The following is a 26,704-nucleotide window of genomic DNA, read 5'->3' on the forward strand; positions in this document are numbered from 1 at the left end:
ACTACATGGAAACCTGAATTACTAGGGTGATGGGAAGTTAGTGGATTTTAATCTTTGTATGTAAAAGCTAACATATTTTGAAAACTCATAAACTGGGTCCTTTTTTTGGGGGGGTGGGTAGAGGGGAATGGACACAGGATATATCCTCTTTAAAAAAAAAAAAAAAAAAAAGTAATAACATTTCAACCTATAACACTGTTTCTTGTATGGCTGAGAAAGACAACACATGTACCTTAGTAGTTCTGAAGAGAGAGAAGTTTTATCTCTAGAAAAGAAAAACCTCTTCAATTCTCTTCCCACAAGAGACTGGGAATATGAGTATTGGAAGGAGTGATGTAATTTTTTAAAGGATCAAAATACAAAATGGACTATGGACAAACAGGAAACTATACTGAACAAATGACATTCTAGTTTACTCAAAACAAAAGGACTGATGAGAAACAGCAGGTACATAAAATGACTTTTACAGAGAAAACAGTACACAAACACATCATAGTGAACAAATAAATATATGACTGAAGCAGGAAAAAGGTAACATTTCACCAAGAAAATGATAACCCTAAACATAGTAAAGTATAGTAATATTATTAATATAGTATAGGTCCTCATCAAAAAACAAACCAAAAAAAATAAAACATTGTTTAATAGATGATCTAGTAAGATATTCTTTACAATCTTGATTTTTCACTAAATTCCTGAGTTATAGGAAGTCTCTTTTTGACAAGTATTTTCAGTTCCATGCAAAACCAAAATCTAAACCAGAAAGTCAGAGGAAAAAAAAAAAAAAATGAAGGAACTCTATAACATTCAGAATGTCCTAGTGCCAACAACTCCAACTTAAGTCACTCTCTGAGCACTCACTGTGCAGTATTAGAAACAGGATGTCTTGTGACAGAAAGATCAAAGGCTTGGTTTTGAAAGATGATCCTGAAATCCTTTTGCTTTGGTGTTCCCAATTATAAAGAAGGATAATAGCATGTCCCTCCCACAAATAAGCTCCAGGATGATACAGGCATCTATCAAGAGGTACTTGCATAACATGGTGATAAGTACTTTATTTTTTATTACAAAAATAAATCACATTTTAGTCCATAAAATAAACAGATTGAGTTCTACATTTGTATTGAAGATATTTTTGGACAACCATGGTCCCAGTTAATTTTAAAGCAATGTATGCAGAATCAACCACAAAGACAGACAGCACATACATGGCCTCGAAATAGTGCCTTTCTGATGCAAACAATCTGTACGTGCACTGAGTACTACTGCCATGAGAGAAGGGTGAGAAAAGTTACTAGTAAGAGGATCAGCAAGTGGATCTTCTTTTAGCATGTGGGTGTAATTATACCCAACATGAAGAACAGAAGCAGCTCATACAGTCTATGGATAATTGACTATATATATTTCCAAAGGGGTACTCATGAGCAGATTTCTCTGACCCTTTTTCAAATCTTGCATTGTTTTGCCTTTCTTGTACTTAAATGCTTTTCATTTCCCATCTTCCACAGCTTATCCCCATTTCTCACTTATTAAACCATTTTGTATTCTCTCTTCTTTCTACTTTTGCTCAGCAGCTGTCATAAAACCTAAATTACCCAGAGTTTTCCTCTTTGTCTTTCCTTTAGAATCTTCTCATCTTTTTCTTGAGAACTGTAACTCATATTTAAATTCATTTGCAGGGTGTCAGCAGCTTCTCAAGGCTATCTTTAATTTTTCTCCAGCACTACATTCCAGTAAACATAGTAACTCATCCAATGGAGGACCTGTTTATGTATAGGACAGAGTATATTTGCCAGTCCAGTAGCGACACCCCATCTGCAGGAGATATAATTTCCTCCCCCCTGCAAAAAGCCCAGATCTTCTAAGATTAAACATAGTTGTTATTTCATCATAGGACTTTGGTGATCTTATATAGAGAGTTATTGAGTATGGTGACAAACTGTCCACAGAGCACGCCCTGGGCTGCAGGAACAGAGCGCTTTCTACTTTCTGCTGAGTTGTTCCTTCCAGAAGCAGCAACTCATGTCAGTGATTAACAAGAATCTGGTGCAGATTCAGCACAGTTGGAGGCCAGCAAACTACAAGTTGCAGTGGCAAGCTGCAGTAAATGAATTTAAAATTAGATACTGAAAACTTTTAAAAATGGAAGATGGAGAAAAAGAAGAAAGTTCTAAAGCACTGTAACAGGATTAAAAAAAGTTTTGCAATTTTTTTTACACCCATGTTTGAGGAAATTTCTCCAATAAACTTTACTCACCCTCTAATAATGTATGTTAACAACCATAATCTCTATCTTCAGCAGCAAATTACACTCATTTTCCTTTTATTTGCTCTTGAAAGAGCACTTAGGTAAAAATAATTGTAGCACTCTTCCTTAAGAAGTATGCGTATAGTGGCTAATTGATATAGATTTGCCTTATAAATAAATGTACTTTCACTTCAGTCACATTGTTTTAACTGTGTTTGTCTCAGACTGTAAGCATCACAACATTTTGGACAGTTATATATTGTCCCATACTTCTTCAGCTTTATTCAAAAAAGAAAGAGCCACTGAAAGGAAAGAAGAACTGTAGGACAATTACTTTCAGGTCGATTTGTTTAAATTCCATAATCAATACTTATATGATAGTTCAGCTGTATATTGTCATTGATAACATGATCATCACATATGGTATTTGACCATTTCTGTTTTCCCACTTGTTTGAGAAAACCTCCAAATAATATTTTTGTGTTATTTGTATGTTTTTTACAAGCCAAAAATATTTATGAAAGATAAGTCCATAACAATCCCCTCAGCCTTGCCGTGATTTCAGTATGGAAGAATGACATCCCTTGAGATGTTTCAGGAATCTGTGCTACAATGTTAATAATTTAATTAATCAAGGAAATTAAGCATTGCTTATTTTTTTACCTTAGCTTTACAGGTATGTTGTATGCTGAATATATACTTTCTTTTTTATCAGGTGTATCAAAAAAAGCATGGTATACCATGTACACAACACTGCTTTCTCTTCATTTCCTCACTGAGCAAACCACAAATTTTAGCCAAGGAGCAGTTCTCTGAAAGTAGACCCAGAAAATTATTAAGGAAACATCATCTCAATTACTTTTCTGTATCACTTCAATACAAACAGATCAGAAATAGGTATCATACAGAAAATATTTCACTGTGGAGCACTTGGAAAGATTAGGCTTTATTATGTGTATTGAGCCTAGAAAGCAGTTTCTCCAAAAAGGAAATAAGGGAGATCAGCACAAAAGAGCTCCCAGCACAATATGGTAGCCAAGACGTTTTTTGAATACATAAAGGACCATCTGGAACAGGAGAGGTAGTGTTGACTCTGTAGCTGGTATGTACATTACAATATCAAGACAATACCATATACTGGGCCTCGTTAGAATATCTAAAATTCAGAAAAGATGTTGAAAACTTGAAAAAGATTCTTAAAGGAAGCAGAAGGATGACTCAAGATCTGCCTTCACTGAGGCACCTAATTATCTCAATCCATAATCTCTTCTTTCAGTGAAGGTTTACAGTATAACTTGATCCCAAGAAATGAGTATCTAACAAACAGAGATTTCTGGTAGCAGAAGGCACTTTAGTCTGACAGGTAGTTATAAAAAAATGACTAGAATCTGACAGCTAGATAAGTCCAGAAAAAATAGGTGCACACTTTTAATAGTAGAGAGGGAATACTAGAACAACTTTTCCAGGAATATACCTAATTCTCTGCACTTCATAGGCTCTGAATTGATTTTGAATGTTGCAAATTCACACTGAGGTATAAATTTGTTACAGAAACAACTGTTTACCTTGCAGCAAAATGCAGAGATTGGACTATGAAGAAAGTCAAGTAATGTAGAAGGTCATAACATATTCCTCCTTTTAAATCTACCAGTTAGTCTTGTGTACTGTCTGTGTAATGTAAATATTAAACATTATTCTTTGCTTTGGAATAATTTAATAACTACTTGCACAGAAAAATTAAAGAGGTGAAGAAGATCCCTTATTCAGCTACTGTGTTATTAAGTAAAACAAATACAGTAAGTACAACAATTTCTTTTGACTGGAAACTGTTGTGAAGCCTACGCTGCACCATTTTCAGCAGTTTATGCATATTGATTGTAGTTGTCCAAATTAAATTAGTGCATACCTGTGGGAACCTCTGAGACTTCTTAAGGCAGGGGGATTGCCTACTTGTGATAATGTCTTAAGTGCTGTTTCCACTAACTTAGGACCATCTTTCTCTGCCAAAGGGTTAACTGTCTGTATAGAAGCTCTTTTAGTCAGACATTATCATCTACTGTGTATTTGTATACCATATAGCAGAGCAAGGCTCCCACCTAAGTAGGTATCAGCGCAAAAATACACATAAAAAGATAGCAACTAAAATAAAAATATCAAAGCCAAAATATCTCTCTTGCTAACCTGGATTTTGTAAACTACTTAATATTTGTTAATGTTCTCACAAGAGACTAAGAAATTAAAATACTCTAGTTCTTAAGTACACCAAACATCACTAACCCATTAGTTGCATTTAAAGAAAATACCGCAAAGCTTAACTTATATAAACTCATCACCTACAATCTTAGTTTTCAATTCAACACAAAACAGAAATCAAATTGATTTTTATTCTTAAAAAACAGATCACTAAATGTGTTTATATAGCAGAAGACCACTGTGGTTTTCCATTTCCAATCCAGAACCAAGTTCTACTAAAAAATTGACAACCCTTCAAAATCAAGGACTACAGTGAAAATGCAGACAAGCCCTTCACTGTGGAAGACAAAACAGGCACCATTTTAATGAAAGCCTGGTATCAACTCAGTGAATGAATTATTTTCTGCAAGAGTTTACATTTATGCATCCCTTTTCCAGCTTTCAAAGACGCAGAAGGAACTACAGATCCCAGGACACACCCAGATAAACAGCCCTGTCTTGATCTCCTCATCCATGCTGGAGAACTTCCAGGAACTAGGAAGAGAGACATATATCTCAGAAGTAGAGCAGTCATCTTTTACAGCTTGGGTTTATGCACACCACTGCCAGACATAATAAATCCAGATAAAAGAGAGTCTGAGATAAGCCACAAAAAGAACCGTTCATTGAACTCATATAATCTATACCTCAGCCAATGAGCATGGAAGCAGGCTATTAAGCATGAACTCTACAACTGCCTTGTTAAGTGCTTGCAAGCTCTCGGATGAATGGAAGTAGGGTTCAATTTTTGTGCAAGACTTTAACATCACATTGCCCGGTATTGGATTTTGAAGGCTTTGGACTCTTCCTGAGTGTTTTATAAATGTTACTTAATATGCAAGTGTTATGAGACTGTACATTAACTGGATAAATAGTACAATTTACGGGAGATAGGAGCAATTTTCCTATACTCAGCCAAACTTAAATAAAGAGCTCGCTTTTCACCATATGGCTTATTCTGGGCCATCACATAACACAGATCTCTTTGCCCAACAAAATTACATGCTTTCACAATCAGCACTCTGTCCACTCCTAACAGTTTTCTTGGTTCCTTAGATTTTTTTCCTCTCTCAAGGCAAAGCCTGGTTGCATTGAAACCAAGATAATACTCTTCATCTTACACTGCTTCACTGGACAGCCAGTTACCAAATGACAGATAGGAGAATAAACAGAGAAGAATTAGAGGAAACCTACAGAGTTCTGCAGAGTTAATATTTGTTTTGCCTCTGTAGGGGTATTAACTATGTCTTCTGTTCCTCTTCTGCTCTGCTCTATAGTTACTCTTCTAGCCATTACACAGCACATTTTGTCTTCATGTTTATCAGACTCAAATTCCACTGTGACAGGGTATGAACAAATATATGTTCCTTGTTTTAAATCTATCTTTCTAAAATAATATAGGACCAAGATGTCCAAGACACGTCTATCAGAGGAAAAAAAAAGAAAAAAATCAGAGAGGAAACTAAGTCTAGAATTAAGAATATGAAAAAAAGAAGTTAACAACGAGCAGATCAAAAGATGAACACAGACTTAGATGAAGAAATAACTGAAAGTAAGAACACCCACTGGCCATTCAACCTTCTGCCATGGCCTTTCCACAAGTGAAAAAAAAAATAAGTGCCCTTATTGCAAATTTTCCTCTCTCTTTGTGCTCTGGATAAGCCACATATCTGCTAAGGAGTAGAGGAAAACCTAGTGTGATGAATTCTAATTTCCCACTAGTTTCAACAGAAGGTTATAGGTCTTAGGCCTTCATAGCAGAACATGCTGCAAGGCAGCCAGGATAATTATGGAGGAGGGCAGATAGTAAAGAAGATTCCTCCTTTCTAGGTCATTGAAGGATGCAGCATCCCAAAGGCAGAGACAGATTTTGCAGGTGTGAGAGCACAAAAGAACAGTGCTTGCAAAGAAGCAGATCCTGCAATACAATACACCTATTCCACATCCCTTTGAATGTGAACACAGAGAGTAGCTGCACTGAGGGTCATACACATGGTGACATATACAGGGGAAAGGCTGATTTTGGTGCCAAAGAGGTTCTGCAACATGAGGTCATGACAGCTGAATTTAGGTGCTACCTTTTGGTATGTGCAGTTCTCACTGAAAATGATCATTGAAATTTAGTGCTAGTAAGCAGTCAAAAGCAATATAAAATAAATGGTCAGGCAGAACCATAACATTTATGTATTGTACAGATAACAAATGTGTCTATTTTAAAATTAATGTTAACATTATTGAGCAAACCTATATGAAATAATAACAAGAAGTCATTCCTTGCAAGACTCATCCACAATTATAGTATTCTCTCTCTAGAGGTAATAAGCGTATTGCAAAATGACAGTATCCACCGTTTGAAATCTTCTCTGTCTCTATGCCTTTCCATACAGTCACATTGTTTCTAAGAATGGCTGCTTTTGGGTATCACCTCCTGACATCCAGAAAAACCCTTCTCCTATAAAGCTTTATCATGAGTTGCTTTGAACTTAACCCTTTTTTTCCCATCTTTTACGTATCTTTAATAGGCACTTAATACAATGAAGCTCCAAAATCTATAATCAACAGATTCAGGGCCTTGGTATATTTCGCTCTTAGAATGGAAATAAAATTATATAGCCAAGGAAAAATTAAATATTATTCAAGTTATCATTTTTAAGCTTTATTATGTAGCATTTCTCTTTCAGATGGGAGAACAAGCACCTAAGTTTCCTTTTTTCCTAAGATGCATCCTCTAACAACTAAGCCTCCTTAAGACATTTCACTACCAACATTAGAGGGAGTGGATACACTGTCTAGTCAGATGGCATTCCCTCATCCTTGACTAAATTAAATGTTTATTTTCTTCAGGTTTACAGAAACCTAAAGGGATTTTGGGGGGTTTTCAGGAAAATTGCAGGAAAACATCATGCTATGTCCAAAATAGTCTGAGTCAACGTTGGTGGGACTGTCTCTGAAGGTACCACTATCCTCTTAAAGAGCCAGTATATACCAGATGCTACTGTATTATCATAAGAAATAATAGTTCTGGTATATCTGACATGTACCAGAATTATAGTATCATTCCAAGAAAAACAATAGAAAACTAGAATTCAGGGCTATTTAACAACAACAAAATGAAAACAACCACACCAAGCCTACACACTATGTCCAGCAGGCTACAGCAGCTCCCATTAAGAGTAGCTCCTGCAATCCTTGCTGCAGTGCATGTGGTTTTCCCAAAAGTCACATCAGGCCTAGCATCTTATACTTTGTCTCTGTTGTCCTGGTGTCTTTGAAACTGCAAGAATGGCATGTTATGATTGATGTATCTCCTGGAACTACTGCTCTGAACCAAATCATTCTTGTTTTCAGGATCTGTGAATATTAACTGACCTTCCTAAGAATTAATTTTTAAAAATGATAGGCATTATGCTGGATTTTTCATTAGCAGCATGGATGTAAACAGCCTTACAAAGGCAAGAAAATGTAAGTGCCTGTTGTGATCTATTCCTCACATAGGTCATTCTCTTTGATCCCCACTGGAAAGTACTACTACTACCAGGATCATTTAAGAAATAAGAGAGCGCTAGTACCAACAGAGTCAAAGGAGCTTATGGTACAGTTGTATTCAGGATTGGCATTTGTATCTACAAACAACAAAAATCAATTATGTTTGTTATAGGCCAACATTTGATCTTACATTTCATTACCCATACTTGCATAAAGACCTAGGTGTTTAGGTCTCCTGTTTTTTATTATATAAAACATTATCAACAGGAAATAAGTTAGGAGATGCCACTCACCCTAGCAGTTCTGAATGAGCTGTTGTCTTCCTTCTGAAGGATAAACCTTCGAAATCCAAAATGACAACTCCTTCCTACAAAACTATTCACAAAACATGATTAAGACTGTAAAAATCACTTATGGCCAGGATATTTTATGACCAAAGAATGGCCTTGCCTTTGTATTATTTTTTGCTAGTTCTGAAATTATTTGATGCTAACCTCAACTAACTCCAATGACCGAATTGTCTGTCTTCTGCTCCTCAGAGAAAAATCTGTTTAGTGATGCTCTTATCCTTGATAGCAGCAATGAGATCTCTGTATAGTTGAACTGCTAATAGTTATCCAACCCCCACTGAGTTCTTGTAGTATTCCTACAGGATTGTTATTTCTCAGTTTCTCTTCCCTCAAAAGCTCCAGTGGTATTCTCCAGCACAATCCTTAATATGCTCATCTTCAGAATTAAAATGGGAAGCAAAATAGGTCATCTATTCACATATTCATGACTATTTAAAGCTTGTCAATCTCTCTCGTATAATATTCTTGCATGCACTTCACTTTAGTGGAATATTATCTATCAAACCATAGTTGTATAGTACTTTTTCTTATACCCTTTGTTAAAGGAACTTGGGAATTTAACATTTATTTCTTTTAATTACATCTAAAATTTTCATCCATCATTCATCATCATCTCGGTCTGTTTTTCTTTTATGAAAAGTGATTGTATAAAAAACTTGTAACAATACAATCCTGCAGGCTTGAATTTTACTTGCATAGAATTATTGATAAGAACAGTGTAACATGTCCTTCTGATAAAACATGTTTTTTCAGAAACTATGCTTGTTCATTTATTAGTAATGATAAAAACTGCCAGGAGCTGTATTTCTTATGCCTCTGTGTAAAGAACGAACTGCCTCAAGGCTAAACATCTCCTACCAAATGTCTTCCCCTTTGGAAAGTGGCAACATTTTATGCTAATGAATACAAATATTCTCTGGATCTATTCTTCTATTTTTTGGAGGAAAAACTTTTCTTTGAACTTTATCGTACTTCATTCATAAAGAAGATCCCTGTAATGAATCCAGTATGCTATAAATCACATCACTGTGTAACATCTCAGAATAATTTATAGGAAGTCAATGGAATATTCCATTGTATAAGGTAAAAAAAATGTCAGTGTCCTATATGATGACAGTATGGAACACAAAGCCAGTATGGAGCCAAAGAATTACAATTTTTCAACCATTCTGAGCTGCACTGATGCTTTCAACAGATCCAAGAGACAGCAGGAAAGTTGACCTTTTGCCAAATACATAATGTGAGTTCATACCTAACCTCTCCAATTTTGTGCACCCAACAGCCTAGCGAAGATTCCACACAGCAGAGTTAAAGACGCTACTGGCTCATATATTCATAAAGATGTTACTGGTTCACAAATTCATCACAACTTTGGAGAAATTAAGGGTTACCTTGAATTTTTTCCAGGTATTTTAGACCTTATGTACTTCCTATTTTGAAATCATATTTTAGGTTAACATTTCTTCTAGATTTCTAATTAAGACCTTCATTACATTTGTATAGATTGTTGTTATATTGCAACGGATGCTTCCCTAGGACTGCACAGATTCCCATTTATCATCATAACATGTTTTTTCATCTGAAGTTGGCAGCAGAAGAGAAAAATGTAATTATCATCACTACACTGAGATCAAATCAAATAGCCTGTTTTGCTCATATCAAAGTCAATATTACTTCATTTTTTAAATAAGAGTTTGTATAACAAGTTCTAATAAATTCACCACATAATCTACCTGCTCAGAGGGGAAAGTATCACCTACTAAATGCCCCTTTCTGTGCCACTACTTGATAGCAACCATGATGTTTCTAAATACAATGGACTTAAATCTGCAATGTATAACCAAAGGAATTGTCACACCTGCTTGCAGTTTTTGCCAGAGTGGTGAATGACTGATATGATTAACTGTTACATACCAGGATTACAGCAGATATTTCACAAAATATGTTAAAAATGAATTCTTGATAAGGCTGTTGGCCAGTTCCCAAACACAGTCTTAACCTCAGTAGGTTAAGGTTGTCTCCCCACCATCATGTAAATCAATCAAAAAATATTTCCCTGTAGAAATAGCTCATTCATAGAACTAGTGTTGCATATTACAGAATATAAACATGTCTTCTGCTGTTATCAAAACTCATTAGAGAAACAAAAGCTGGAGCCCAATCAGTCAGTCCTGTTGAATCAGCATTTACTCTGTCCTGTCTGGACATTTCTGACCAAGTCTAATTATACTTAGCTGCTTTGCAAAGCCCTTTTAAGAGTTGCAGATGAAAAGCACAATATTAGAATTATCTATTACTGCTCTTCAACCCTATTGATCATTTCTCTGAAGGTTGTGGGAAAAGAAAGAAGGGTAGTTTCGCTATTAAAAACACAATACATTCACATACTGAGGAAAGAACTGAACTTAGCTATGGCATTACATACTACAGCCAGAATCCAAACCTGAGGAGGTGAAAGGAAAGATGATCCAAGGATTAAAGCAGTTCTCCAATAAGCTCAGAATCTAAGATTTCCCACTCTACTGCTGGTTTCCTGCACAACCTCATTCAGCTCACTCAGCTGCAGCAGCCTGTCACGCAGCATGGCCTGCGAGAGGGTCTCGAAGCTGGGGAACTCTTACAGCTGTGGGACCTTATGGCCTGACCACTTAGCCAGCCATGCCACGCTCCCAGCAGCCTGCATAGAACTGACTCTGCTTCTCTGCACCCACAGCATAAGCAGGCAGTCCTAGTCCACTTCCCAGAAATACTTATACTAGTACCCAACTATCTCCCCAGTAATGACTGCATTAGAAGAGCTCTATATTGAAATCATGTTCTATTCTCAGTTCATAAACTAAGGAGAACATAATAGTGAAAGTATCCAGTTTCTCATCGTTTGTTGATACACAGCTCAAACCTGTCCCATTTGTTAGTGCATTTTCTTGAATCTCTCAAGAGTTATGCTTCTGTCACCGTTATGATCTCTTAATAAAAGGTTCCTTTAGGGAAGGTAGAGTTCTCTTCCTAACTGACAACATTTGTCACTTTGAAGAGTCAAGGGCAAATATGCTGTTAGCAAACATGATCCAGAAAACACCTGTACAAGAGACACTAAACTGCTGTAGCTGCTTTTTTTTTTTTTTTTCTTAAAAGTTTAAGCACCTACTTATTCCCTAGGATGCATATTTCTCTATACTCTTTGCCTTTCATGTGCAACAAAATAAATCTGTTTCATTATTTACCTATTTAGTAGGTAAAACATTAACATTTCAAAGAAATTAAAACCATAATATTCATTGTTTATTTACAAAATTTTTGTTCTATGGGACATCAAACTTGCCTGTATTTTGGTATCTAAATAAATACACATACTAACACGACTGCATTCTTTATAGTTGAAAGAATAAAAAAAGCAGGTTATGGTATTAATCTTAAATAGACAGATTTTATTTGCTGTTGTTTTATAAACTCTTATGCCCTTGCATTATGCAACATCTTCCAAGAACATATTTTTCATAGAATTTCATAGAATTACATTCTCTTAGTTTTTTTCTCTGGGACACTGAAAGTAAGCCAACAACTCACCCTAAACTGCTGAAATTTAATAATACCTGAAGTGCTGTACTGTGTAAAGCTCATCAGAAGCAACCATTTAGAAGGTTTTAAGTCTAATATCTTGGCCAAAATCCAATAAGGTCAGTAATCACCTGGCCTTCAAAAACCCATTTGTACAGTAACATTTGTACCGTAACAAGGTAGATTTATGAATATTTCAGAGAACTTGGGACTAGCTTGAGACCAAACATCCAGATTTCCTCACTCCAGTTTCAGCTTCATATCAAGCCTGCATAATGTGCAAGAAGTTCCCTACAGTGATATCTTCAGTGTTTGACACTGAGACAAGGAAGCCATATATTTTAATCCTCCCTCATGAGCATGGAAGAAAGCCCATGAGACCTCATAATTCTAGTGATACTCTTTAATCTTGACCAAAAGTTGAATTTCCAAAAAATACATGCAGAATGAGAAAGCTTCTCAAATAACAACACCCCCCCCCAAAAAAAAAAAAAAAAAAAAAAAAAAAAAAAGAGCCAATCAAAAAAAACAAAACCACACAAACCAGAAAACCAAAACCCACAAAACACAGTCCTAGATACAGTCCTAGATCATCAAACTTATTATTCCACTTACCACTAATCTCTAGCAGTGGGGACTGGAAAAGCCCAAGGTGAGGAAAGTCCTGCGAAATAGCCAGCACAATGCTTTTGTCAGGGCTATACAACCTTCCAGAAATCCATAGGCTCGGGCCACACACACGTCTCTGCTGCAGGACAGAACTTTACTGTTAGACAACTCCATCTTCAACTGTCTGCTTTCCAGTTACCTGGTGCAAAACTAGAACCTCTGGAGCATACTTCAGAACATGAAAAATGTTAAAAATGTACTGGAAGTAAATGAAGACACATTTTATTATAGGGCAGTTTAAAACTGAAGTACCCACTTCGTAATGTGAAGTCTATGAGACTGCAGTCTTAAATATTGATTTTGTATTCATTGTCATTGACAGAAGCAATTCTGCTTTTGCTGAATGTAATAAATATGACTTTAAACAGAATAAGACCCTTTCAGCAAGAAATTTTACATCTATATGTTTATAAGCCTAAAATTAAAACTGCTAGAATTGAAAAAAGAAAAAATAACCAAGGGGGTTTTCAAAAATTTAAAACTCTATCATGCATAAATGGAGCTCATCAGAGAAAGTAATTTCCCTGCAGAAAACACTCCATCTTTTGTTTTATGTAAGTTAGCAACATGAATATTTTATTCTTAGTGAAACTGGCATTACCCTCTTGCATCTCATAGCTTTGCTTGGTGCCTCAGATAAATAGGTGCACTTTTTTCTTTTCCCCCCTCTCTTTTTTGTTCAAGTCTATTGCAATTACAAATTTTTCCGTAGCTCAGTAGATATTAGAGTTTGAAATTTGGCATTAGCAGTAACTATATCCTTTGTCCCTAACATCCCTTCTAGAAAGTACATAGGTATAAAAGGGCATAAAGAACAAACCACTGAATAGAGAGAAATTATTCTCAAGATATCCATCATCATTTGGAAGACACATTGACCATCATTATCTTCAGGTAGTTTAGGTTTTTCACAAAACTACTTTCAACCTGAGCAAAATTTTACAATTACAAAGATAGTAAAAACACATACATTGTATATCCACATTAAAACAATGGCCTAAATGAATACTGAACTTAATTTACCACTGACATGTATTTCAACTCCTGAATGGGAATAACAAAAAGAAACAGTACAGTGGATAATATATTGCATTGCTGGGAGTTGTTGCACAAAACTGTGGGCAAAATAGGCTGCACAAAAATACAGACACTATACAAAATTGTGTTTTAAATGAGTTTCATCTCAAGAAGCTTAAAATTAACATTTTTGATCAAGTTGAAAATTTGGAGAAGATAGACTATTTGACCTATATGCAATTCCATTAGTATTGTAAATTCTCTTCTTTGAAAGCAATCTTATTTTTAATTTTGTTGCTTGTAGTGCCAGAGTCTGAGTGGCTGATTGTCTCCGATAGTGTTGCTGGGATTTTTCAGTCATTTTTACAGGATTTTTTTTAAGATTGAACATTTCCAGAAAATAGTTGCATCACATATAAGATCTTCCACCTAAACAGGAATATACTTTCTTCTTCAAATGTGATCTTCCACATAGACTTTTTAAACTGCAGGGAGTGAACAGGAGTAGGGCACCACCAAAGGCATGTCAACAGGATGTATTTAAAACAAGGCTACCATGCTTCTGAAACACCTGGGTGAGTGGCAGAGGGTAGCGCTTTTTGAAAGGCATTAGTTAGGACAGCAATACTAAAACAACACTGCCCCTGGCAAATTAGATCTGACAATGCAGACTAAATTGCATAGGCTTAAACTGACAGATCCATACTGTTTCCATTGCCAAAGCTGAAGTGCTAATTCCTGGACCTACATACAGTGTTTACATTGCACAGGATATGCAAGCCATGCCATTCACTCTTTGTTGTATGTAGAGGCCTGATTACTGGGGAAAAAAAGGACTGAATTTATGATAGCTAAGGATGACCTAATTTGAATCATGCTACAAGGTAGACCACCAGTGCACTTTGTCAAAATACCACACAGGAGAGTCTAGAGGATAAAATCACTTTCCAATTGCAATACCATAAGCCAGCACCAAAAAGCTTTTCCACCTTAGTCAAAACATCATCAGGGGAAGATTTGTGCTTCAGAACACCCAAGTCTGATCACACAAGAAAAGACCAGCCACTGTGCAATAAAAGTCATCCAGTAGTAAGAAGCATTGTGTGCAAAAAACATCCCTCTCCAAGGTCATTGGTGAAGGTCTAACTTTCTCTACTGCTGAAGCTCAGAACACTTTGAGATGTGATATGTTTCAAACTATTTTTCATTTCAGCTACCTGCTTTTTTCCTCTACAAAAAAAAAAAAAAAAAAAAAAAAAAAAAGAAAAAAAAAAATCCCAAATTCTTTATTGTGAAAAGGTGGAAGTGTTTGCATAAGCGAGGATTCAAAATTCTCACAATAAAGACATCAGAACAAGAGCATCCCATGCTTAGAAAGCTTTAAAATTGTCTTAAAAACATGCATCAGTGCTTGTTCTCTGTTATACAGTTAAAAGTCTACAAAGACAAGAAACTTGTAATTTGTGATTTCTGACAAGAACAGCAAAATTTAATCTTTTAACTAAGTCATTAGCTCAACAAGTGGTGTAAAGGGGAGAGTCTGTCAACGTGTAAAATGGGAATTTTAAAATTTAGTTGGGTGGGAGATTATGGGACATACTAGAGAATTTGACTACAGTATTCAGAGTAACTATTGCAGATATTTAAGCTGAGTGAATAAAACTGCTTAGTTCCACAATATTTTATATGCACGTTATTACCCATCACTGTGAATCTTTCTTAGCATAAGAAATTAATTGCTGATCCTGTAATTTAGCTCCATCTTTGGGGTTGTCGTCAACATAACTGACCTACTTTGTAAATCATTGATACATTTTTACTTTAACTTGTTATGTAAATCTATTGCATGCTTTCTTAACTTTACCTTATGAGGTCCTAACTCATTATATATAAAAATATACTGAGTTATATCTCAAAATATATTCCATAAGGACCTAAAATCATTAAAGATATTGATGGATATTTGATAGTAAGCCTCATGCATCTAGCTTTTCCTCTCTTCATCTATTCCAATTTGTCTTTAAGTCTTTCACTGTCCTTAACCTCAGTAGCGGCCATAGGGATTGTGAAATTTATTTCACTGGAAGGAGTGGTAGTGCTGTATAAACACCTAATCATCCTTCACTCAAACTTTTCAAAAGAAAGTTGGCAAGAAAATACACCAGAAAACAGCTGTCTCTTCCACTATAAAATGTTTTTATAGAAAAGAGTTATAACTGTTGGTTGTCACTCCTATGAAAGATGCTGAGGATATTCCAGAATCTAAATCCTGAATAATGATGATAAAGTTACAGTTGATGACATGTATAAAGTAATTAGCAAATTTAATGTAAAACAAGAAATGTGAATTCCTTTAGATAGTCTGAACTCTCTAGCAGTCCTCAGGGTCTGCTGTATTTCAAAAACCACAAAGGCTTTTAGGTCAACTATCTTCCTACTATGCAGTAGAAGATGAATTGTGACCACAAGTCTAATTTTCTAATTGCAGACTGATTGAAAAAAGAAATATTGAATTCATTTTTTTGGAAATACTAGAAAGAATCTCTTCAGCTTAAGATCCTAGATGGGGAAACATTAAACCACTGAACATCATTCATGGCTGATGTTGCTGTATTAGCTTGCTTTGAAAGACAACCCTATATATAGGTCAAATTATCAGTGATCATAAACTCCGGCACAGCCGTGCTTTTGGACAGAGATGATTTTCTAGTTCCTTTCTACTCTGATTTCTGCGTTGGACTGTCTTTAATAATACATCCATAAATCAGTGCTATTTCCTGTATTTTAATGAAAACATAAAAAAAAATAATGGCATAGCTGATAAATAGAATCTTGTGCTAATACTCAAATCTATCACTGAAAGCAACGGGGTTTAACTTTGTTTCAAAGTGGTTACTCAACTTATCCATTAAACCATATTTCAAAAAACAGCTTACTTTTATTACCAGGCTCATATTGCTTTATTCTTTTTACCTGTTATGACACCACATTTAACAACAAATATTTCACACCACCTTTTAACTGTGTTATTCAGTATGTAAAGACTGGACAGACAGAAGCTAATGCAAAGAAATAATTCTCCTAAGGAGTTGGATTATTTCCTAATTGTTTATTATATGTGCATTCTCTTGCCAGAAATCAAGATTTAAAATTCTACCTTCTTCAAAACTTTAATGTTATTTGGATCTCTGTAGCATTTATATTTAATTTCACAGCAGTGTCACAATTCAAGTGGTATATTTTAATGTCTGCAGCAGCCAATTGTTGATTTATTTTCTTTCAGGCAAAATGCAAATAATCTCTTAAGAGGCTTGCTTGCAACCCTTGTGTTTGAGTTAATATATTTGCAGTGAATAAATTAAAAGAAGTCCAAATATGACTTTTTAAGGCCCTCTTGATTTTAAAACCGCCTTTCAGTTTTAAAAAATTATTCAGAAGTTTTCCTATGAAAAGTAACTGGAAATGAACTCTTTAGTGACCTCGGGCCATCTCCAGTACAGGTGTATGCCACCCATGAACTTCAAGGGTGGGGAAATGAGCAGCACTAATGACCTAGCTCCTTTTTGAGCTCTCTACTAGAAGCCCATTCCTGGATGTGGAGACACTCCTGTAAGCTATGCATTCAAATTACCTTGGAGCTAACTGCCCCATGGAGCAGTCCAGAAAGGACAAAGACATCAGACACTGTCTTCATCAGAGTATTCACCTTCCCACTCTGCATTTCTAAAGCTTCTCTTAAAAATCAATTCCTTCTCTTCTCCATTTGGTGTGGTCAGAGGCTGCTATAATTGAAGTGTGAAAGCTTGAGATGGTGGACTTCAGAGATGTAAATACCAGCCTTGGGCTTGTACTGTCCAGCAGCAAAGAGAAGGAGCAACCAGCCTAGGTTCTTATGGGTTCAGGTGAGCAGATTTCTTTGTTGGGATGTAGACTGCAAATTCATGGTTCCCAAGTCATCTAAACTGACTTACACTGGAAGAACCTACAGCTCCTGATTGACCCATAATTTCTCACTTCTACAGAAATTAAAATCAGTTACATGGAAAGAAGTGAGTGTCCCCTAGTTTGGCTTCATTACCTAAAAGGGTCCTGGTTCTAACATTACCCAGATCACAGTTAAGGACTCCCAGATTCCTAATCAAGGCAGCTCAGAGTTAAGCAGCTCATCCATAACTCCCACCAGTCCCCTTTGCAAACTTCCCGTTTATCCTGCTATATACCTAAGTGCCACCTGATAGCACAAAAAAGGAAAATGTGTAGATTTTAAGGAGTCACCAAGCAGATCAGCTTCAGGACTAGACTACAGATTATGAGAGTCAAGATGGTTACAGGCCAGGTTTAACAAGTTAGAGAAACCGCTTGGGATATCTGGAGCTAAAATTCTATCAGAGATAACAACAGCTTAGAATGATATAGATTTTTTAAAAAAGCATATATGTATACAAAAATTAATATTGGAGGGGTATGGGGAGTGGGGGAATCCAAAGAAAAATTTTTAAATGTAATTTCCTAGAGCAAATTGCAATAATATTTTTTTTTCCAAGAGGAAATTGCTTTGTCAAATCATCACTGAACATTCAGGATTTATGATGTTGGTCTTTCAAATAAAGCAAGGAATGGGAAGCTAGAACCTTTGGGTTTTATGACATATCCCTCTCTCTGAGCATAGTAAGAAAAATTATCTAAATTTTAAGAATTTTCAACATTTTTTTTAATGTGTCTTGTGAGATGATTTAATTTTTATAAGGTTCACTAACACTCGAGTGTTTCTACTTCATGGAAAAATGCTTTTTAAACCCATTCAGCACATCTGAAAATTACCATCTGCATCACAAATATTTCAAATATTTCAATTTTTCTGCACTATCTTCCAGCTCTAAATAATAAAAAAATAATTATAAAAAACCCCACACAAACACTTGAAGTCCAACTCTGTTCTCATCGGAACCAACTAAATTTTAGCAATTAAGTTGAAATAAGCAAGATAGAGTCTTTAAGGTACAAATGCTATAATGAACATCAGGTATTGCAGAGATAGACACTTTTCAGATTTCAAATCATCTGGAATCAAATGAATCCCAGTCAGATTTTTCTAGTTTAAAAAGCCCGTTACCTCTGTATCTAACAGACTAAAATTGGTCTTTGGATCTATATTTACCCAATTAGCTTTTAATTTTATTTTTAGACTAAATTAATTCACTTCATGGAAAATGTTAGTGTTTTTCCATACATCTTCCATACAAGATGGCATTTTCTGTTACACAAGTTGTTCTCTATTTGGAAATGTAATCATCTTTATAAAAAGATAGATTAATGTTTGAAGGTCCATCCTAACAACTCTAAGAATCACACAAGTGTAAACCAACCATTCAATACTCAGTGGTATGAAAATATACTGGCTAAAATACTGTAATTTCTTTATCTTTCTTACTCTTAATTTTCTTTCAACTTTTTTTGTTACATAAGAAAAACTCCTATTATTGAAAGACTTCATTACCTTAGTTTTCAGATTTATAAGTGTCAGCAATGCTCTCAATTGTTCTACTTCTTTCAGACGGGTAGATTTGTCTGCCTTTTCATCACTTGTAGCACTATTTAGCTGTTTTCAGGGCAATACAGTAAGTATAGCCATAAAAATTCAATGTCCTATATTTGATACTGTATATTTTTATCCAACCACACAAAAATGAATTGTTCACAAATTAAGGAGAACGTTATTAAAGACTGGGAACTAATGAGAAAAATACACATATTCCGCAAACTTTAATCTGAGTTCAAAAGGATTCACACATCTGCATCATCTGAATGATCTCAAGTGTCAACAGCAACCTTTTCCTTTCATCTACCTAATTTGCAGAAGAGACCTCTCGGTTAATTTCTTCTTTGATACATATAGTCACAGAACTTACAAGAGTTGAACATATATTTAGTAATAACCAGGTAAAATGAACTCTTCTATCTCTCTTTGCATATTCTTCCTTTTCACAGAACAATTGTTGACAAGGATTGTCCCTTCCCTGGTGTATATTGTAGTAAGCATACTAAGAATTCAATCCTAACTGGAAAACTCTGCCACTAATAGCTTTTACAATTGCAGCCTTCATGGTCTAAAGTTCTTTTGAAGCCTTCAATATTCAACCAACTAAGGCTTCTGCTACCTCTCTTTTGTTCAAGTTGCTTAAAAATTATATAGTTATTATGGTAACTTTACACTCAAAACCATGGTGGTTTCTTCTGCCAGTTTACTGGGCAGCAGAGAAAGGCCAAGCCACATTTTTCTCCCTATAGCAATAACAGCTATTCAAAATGAAGTTACCAAAATTTAAAGCATAAGGATTTTTTTTTTAATTAACATCCTTGTCAATTAAATAATATCACTTTGTTCCCCATTTGCTACTACATACCTAGAGACATGTCAGACATGACATTTCAACAAAATGAGCATCTCTACTTTTTTTATAAGCTAACATGAAGAAGATCAAGCCATTGTTCAGAAGACAGATCTGGTAACATAGACAAAGTTACAAGTACTTACAATTTGTCTTTCATAATCACCCTGATAATCAGATGGCTCTGGTTTTGGAATTGCTCTGATATCTTTTTGTTTCAGTTCATTACTGTGAAATGTACTCCAAAGATTATCAGTGACCAACATCTTGACATGATGTAACAATGATGAGTTTGCATCACTAAGATCTCTAAAGTTTTGGAGGATCATTTCATGTGACACTGTACTATCATGTCTATGAATTCACAATTACATGCTCAGGAGATTGATATGATAACAAAATAAAACCACTACACCCTACTGGAGCAATTTAGAAATTTGCAGCACTATAAAAGGTAATAAGAAAAATTAACTGAATTTTTTTTTTAACCTCAACTATTTCCAAGACTTTTATTTAAAGCAGAAAAACCTTATCTATGCTTACAGACTAGACTTACAGACTAGGCCCAGAGTACTCAAAATTACAACTTGTGGATCCTCTATCAATTTGAGTTACAGATGAAGATTTCCAATATTGTGCAGCTTAGTCATCTCAGAATGGGACTTCCAAGAGGCAAGATTCATAAAAAGGTGCTTCAGATATATGATCACAAGTGCCAGAGAGAAACACAAAATATTTGGATTTTTTTTTTTTCTTTTTAAACTGGAATGCCTTCCTCTTTTAATGATCTGCAGTTCTGACCTGTTTATTCCAGACAAAAAATATATGGGGGTGTCCTGGGTTGAGTGAGTGGTGGGGTTTTTTGGTAGCTAGAGGAGGGGACTATAGGGGCGGCCCCCTGTGAGAAGCTTCTCAAAGATCCCCCAGCTCCAAGTCAGCTCCACCTCTGCTCAAAAACTGAGCCAATCATCTGCGCCTCTTCAATAACATATTTAAGAAGGGATGTAGTGAGGAGGAGTTGCGGCAGCTGTGTGAACACCAACGTCAGTGGAGGAACGGAGGAAGAAAGGAGGGGGGAGGTGTGCTGGAACACAGACCCCCCTGTATCCTGTGGTGAGACGGCAGGGCGGCCCCCCCTGTCACCCATGAAGATCTATGGTGGAGCAGACACTGATTTATGGCCTGTGTTTTTCACATGACTGATTAAGGTGCTGTGCCCAAAGAAGGCCAGGGTCTTGTGGGAAAAAGGTAGACCCTGCTGTTGTATTTCAGTGCTGGAAGGATTGCAGCATGCGGGGGTGTCCCACGTCAGAGCAGCTCAGGAAGGGCTGCAGCCGTGGGAGGGACTCCAGTTGAAGAAAGTTGGTAATCCACACCGGAGCAGTGTGGGGAATGATGCAGCCTGTAGGAGGGACTCACATCAGAGCAAGTTTGTGGAGGACTGTCTCCTGTGAGAGGGGGACCACGATGGAGCAGGGGGAAGAAGTTCCAGAAGCTCCCCCCACCGAAGATAAAGGAAGCGGCAGCACTGACTGCACCCCCCATTCCCTGCCCCTGCGCTGCTGGGAGGGAGGAGGTAGAGATATTGGGAGCAGAGCTGAGCCCAGAAAAAAGGGAGGGGTGGGGGAAGGTGTTCTCAAGATGTGGCAATGCTTCTTACTGTCCTACTCTGCTAAGTGTTGTTAGTGTCTGTAATAAATCTATGTTCTTTTTTATTTCCCCTAATGAGTCTGCCTTTTGCCCATGACCATAACGGGTGATTCGCCCATACCGGTCCTATCTTGAATCCCAACACTGGCTTATTTGTCCCTTCTCATCACTGGGAGAGAAGGGATGTGTGAGTGGCTGCGTGGTGCTCAGTTACCCTCTGAGCTCAAACCACAACAGGGGGCTTTGTTTTTGTTTTTGTTTTTTTCTTTTAAAAGTAAACAGGGGTGATACATTTCCTCTAAGAATGACAAAGGAAAAAGCTCAAATTTTTGACTATAACTTTACTTACAAAGTTCACCCAGGACATAGGAGACCCCTGCTAAGCTCCCTCCTCTCTCCGAAACAGATTCAGGTGGTGGCTGAGGGTTTTTTCAGGCAAAAGTAAGAAAGTTAAAGCAGTTAAACCCACACCCTGGTGAGCTGTCTTCTCCATGCATAAGGAGTAGACTCAATGAGGTGAGAGGAAGGGGTGGTGAAAGGCACTCGCCAGGCACTTGCCTTGGCAGCCACTTGATGGCTCAGCTGGGGGAAGAACATGGTCTGCTGGGCATGTTCTGAACAAATTTGCTGGATCAGCCTAGTCAAGTGAGATGGATGAAGGTTATCTCATTTGTGCATACAGACTTGTCCCAATATGTGAAGACTGAGGGTTTCTTCAGTAAACCCCAACACAAAACTTCAGTCATCTAGAGAACTGCTAGTCAAAAACTGCTGTGCACAGTGAGGCATCATCTGAGCAAGAGCTTTAATCTCCTTCTGAGGGTCATAATTTCAGATGTAAGACACCCAAGAAAGTGTTAGGCAGGACTTAAACTCTTAAGCCATTTTTTGTGACACAAGCTCTAATTGCCTATAAATCATTCTGTGTTATCTGCTTGGCACATAAAACCTGTCTATAAATACATAACAGTTTTAAAATCCATATTTCTGCTTTACACTGAATAAATCGAATTGGAAATATCACACAGTTTTCTGTTTGTTTTAAAGCTCCTGATGAAAAAACAAAAAACAAAAAACAAAAAACAAAAAAAAACTTTGAATTGCAGTGTCTGTTTTTTTGGTGTGGAGTTTTTATTTTTGAAAATCAGTCTACTTCTAAGCATTTAGATTTATGTGAAGATTTAGTTTAATGACATTTTAGGAATAACAGTCATATGAACAATGCTTTTCTTAGGTTGAATTATGAAAAGGTCATCTCAGCTAGATACGTAGCACTAATAGCACTGGCATTAACAGTATTTGTTTGCTCTCACCAAAAAAAAAAAAAGAAAAAAATTCACAACACATCTTCCTCAATTATGTTAAATTAATGTGAATAGCTGTAAGAACTGAATATATCATACACTGCTTGCCACCTTGCTGGGACAGTCAACAACAGAACTTAACCAATAAATCTACTGCTTTGTGACAGCATGCAAAATAATCCAGTAGTAACGTGTTTTACCCAGAAAAGTGGTATATCAACAGTTGCCAACCTTCCTTCCCCCCCTTAGAATTTATGGAAGATCACAGTAATAATTTATCACACTGCAACTGAGAGTCCATCATGTATTAGAGCTCATCTCTTCTGTGATTTAAAACCACCTACACGAGTGCTTTAGAGCTATTTCTGTGATTCCCTGAGCTGTTTTAGCCTGCATGAATCATGAAGCCAGTGAAAGTTTTATAAAGTTTCACTGCTCTTAATTTTTTTTTTTTTTTTAATATCTAGAACAAGAGACAGCTCCAGTCTGTGTCTTCTGGGGGTACACAGAGAGGAACACAGCTGAACCATCTGGGTCAATGTTGTTCTCTTTTCTGACATTTACCTTCAAGTGCAACACAAGGCTGGGCACAGCATTCCCAATGCGCATGCACACTGGGATCACTCCTGGGCTCTGTCATGAGTATGATCATTCCACATAGCTTACAGTGAAGGAGCAGAATAAGGTGTATTTTAGGCCCATTCATAGGTGAAAGGGCACAATCTAGGACTCTTCAGCCACAAAAAAAAAAAAAAAAATAATTCTAATGTTAAATAAATCAACCTCAAAAGAAGAGAAGTCTGTTCCCAGAAACATTACACACCCCAGTACAGCCTGAGCATCCTGGGTGGTAGGAGCACACCAGTGGTAAGGAAATCCTCTCATTTAACATTGTTAAGAATCTGGTATCTGGAGCTAGATGCCAAGAAGAGTCTTGGCATCACCACGTCTTTGGCTTGGGATAACCACCTACAGCCAATGCCTGACATACTTTGCTAGTCCTGTATAAAAAGAATACATATATACAATACGCAGTAAAATGCTGCGCATCATGATTGTCATGTTAAAGGAGAACTACAGCTGAACTTCAGGAAAAGAATTGTGTCTTTCAGGAGCTTAAGAGACAATATTAATCTACTCATGAGCTGCCCACAAGCATTTTCTCACTCTATTAAAACATTCCAATAATGCCAAGTTAAAGACACTATAGGAATCATAGTACACCAGGATGGAAGGGACCTCAAGGATCATCTGGTCCAATGTTTCTTGGCAAAAGCACAGTCTAGACAAGATGGCCCAGCACCCTACCCAACCGAATCTCAGAAGTGCCCAATGTTGGGGAATCCAATCACTTCCCTGGGGAGATTATGCCAGTGGCTGATGGTTGTCATTGTGAAAATTTTTCCTCTTGTGTCTAGTCAGAATCTCCCCAGGAGTAAGTTGTACCCCTTACCCCTCATCTTCTCCCCATGACTCCTTGTAAAACGGGAGTCTCCATCTTCTCTGTAGCCACTCTTTAAACACTGGAACATGGTGATAAGGTGTCCCCTAAGCCTTCTCTTCTTAAGTTTGAACAAACCCACTTCTGTCAGACTTACCTCATGTAGCAGGCTTCCCTGTCCTTTGATCATCTTTGTGGCCCTCCTCTGAACTCTTTTCAGCCTGTCCAAGACATAGATTCTCTTTTGTATACTCATAACAGTCCTCTAAGTTTTCGTAGCAAACCAGTGGGCCAAACATTCTGCTAATAAAAAAAAAAAAAAAGGTACAGTATTAATCATGACTCAAACAGCCAGAGAAGCCAACCACGTTTTTGTGTTGGTGTCATCATTAGGCAGCAAAAATGTAACTTTCCAAGGAAACTGTCATTGCACTAGGAGTGTTTCCAGTAACACTTTAACCTTCTCCACATCACCTAGAAATTCAAACTGGAGAGATTTATTTTTTTAAACAGTCTGTAGGATTACATTCCTTTATCTCTGAGCCTAACAGCATTAATGCAGTATATAATTAGGCATAGCCAGATACCACCTACAAAATGACTCCCAAAATTGTGCTTGTTCATGACTATGCAGAAGGAATGGCAGAGCATAATCCAGATTTTTCCTTATAAAAGGCTCTACATGTGTTGTAGGAATAGTTAAAATGGACATATCCACTGTGATGAATTCTGTTGTTATGGCATCCAGGGCAGTAAGAAACTAAAATCAAAAGAAGGTGTTTCAGTTATGTGAGCCACTAAGGACTGTCAATGTAACAGATTAGCTCTTCTGCCTTTCCAGGCAAGGAACTGAGACCACCCAGGCATATTATAAGAGGACATTATAGCTGGATTTTAATAGGTCACCTGGCTGAAAGCTTGTATTTGAAGAGTGTGGACCAAATAGTTTGATTATCAGAGCCATAGGTCTTTGCAGATATCCAAAAAAGGTACAGGGAAAAGCCAACCACATTTTGAAGAGGCTTATGCAGAGCAAAGGAATACTTAATTAGTCTACCAAATTAATACTATCATTATATCTTCCCTTGTATGTTTATGTCTGTTTGAAAACAGATTTATAAGATGATAGAAAACAATCCTGGACAGCCAAATAAACTACACTGTGAACTTGTTCCCCAGTAGGAGAAATCTTGGTTTGGAACAGCATTTGCTTGCACACAGGCTGTCTGACATACACTTCTCTAGTCGAGACAAATGCAAAAATGTCTATATCCAGTTTTGAAAGTGGAATTTAGCAGCAATTTTTTTAGAAGTATTGCTTTTGCCATAACATGAGAAACATAGCATCTAGCAAAAGGGTAGCCACAATTGTGCTATAAATAACTTAAACAGAAAAAGTTTGAATAGCTACAGACTAATTGTACTGACTTTTTTATAAGTAAGTGGCATACATGCACTACAAATGAAGGTTCAAGCTATCACACTGTAATATAAAGACACTGTGCAACCACAATAGCTACAAACAGGAAGCAGTAAGTGTGGTTCTAGATTCTGTCAGGCTTCTAATTCATCTTAAATTCTCTTGATTCCCACTGTGAAATAAGAAACTTGGCATAATTTTAAACTAGGGTTAAGTGATTTTCATTATTCTCAGTTGAAGCACTCAGACTCACTTCCAGAACTAAGTGTAGTTAAAATCACTTTCATAAGGTAGATCCATTGCCTCAAAATTGAAAAATCCCATTCTAAGCTCCTAGGAAAATTATAATACAAAATCCTGCAGCCAAACTAAACTGAGGCACTCAGTAATACTGGATACTTCCAGAGAATACTAACAGCAAGCAGTTTACAATCACCTCAACAGCTGAAATCCCTTCATGAAAATTTAAGGGACAATTTAAAATAACAATAAAGAAATGCAAACAGAATTTTCACATGGATTTTTCACAAATAGGAAAGATGCCTGTATTAGTCAAATTAATTATTCTTTCAAATTGCTCACACATCTCTCTGAGTGTTGTTTTCTGTCATCAGTCACTCAGAGCGCACCTGTGGGGAACCATCCTGGAAGAGCTGTTACTGTTGCTCTAATGCAGAAATTATTACCACTTTTTGTCTGGTAATCATAACTGGTAACTTGAAAAATAAAAGTAAAATTATCTAAAAAAAACGTACAATAAATCATTGTTTTGAATTTCTTTTCCCTATCATAGATTAATACTGTTGCAACCTACCAGAATTGTTTCAAGTTGAAAACAAGAAACAAGCCTTCAGCATAAACACTGTGTGACTTGTATACTTGTACTTAATTACAAATCTGGACAAAATATTAACATGATGAGCAAATATAAGGTAAGAAG

Source organism: Tyto alba, unplaced genomic scaffold (assembly GCF_018691265.1).
Source record: "Tyto alba isolate M040663 unplaced genomic scaffold, T.alba_DEE_v4.0 Super-Scaffold_23, whole genome shotgun sequence".
NCBI classification, from domain to species: Eukaryota; Metazoa; Chordata; class Aves; order Strigiformes; family Tytonidae; genus Tyto; species Tyto alba.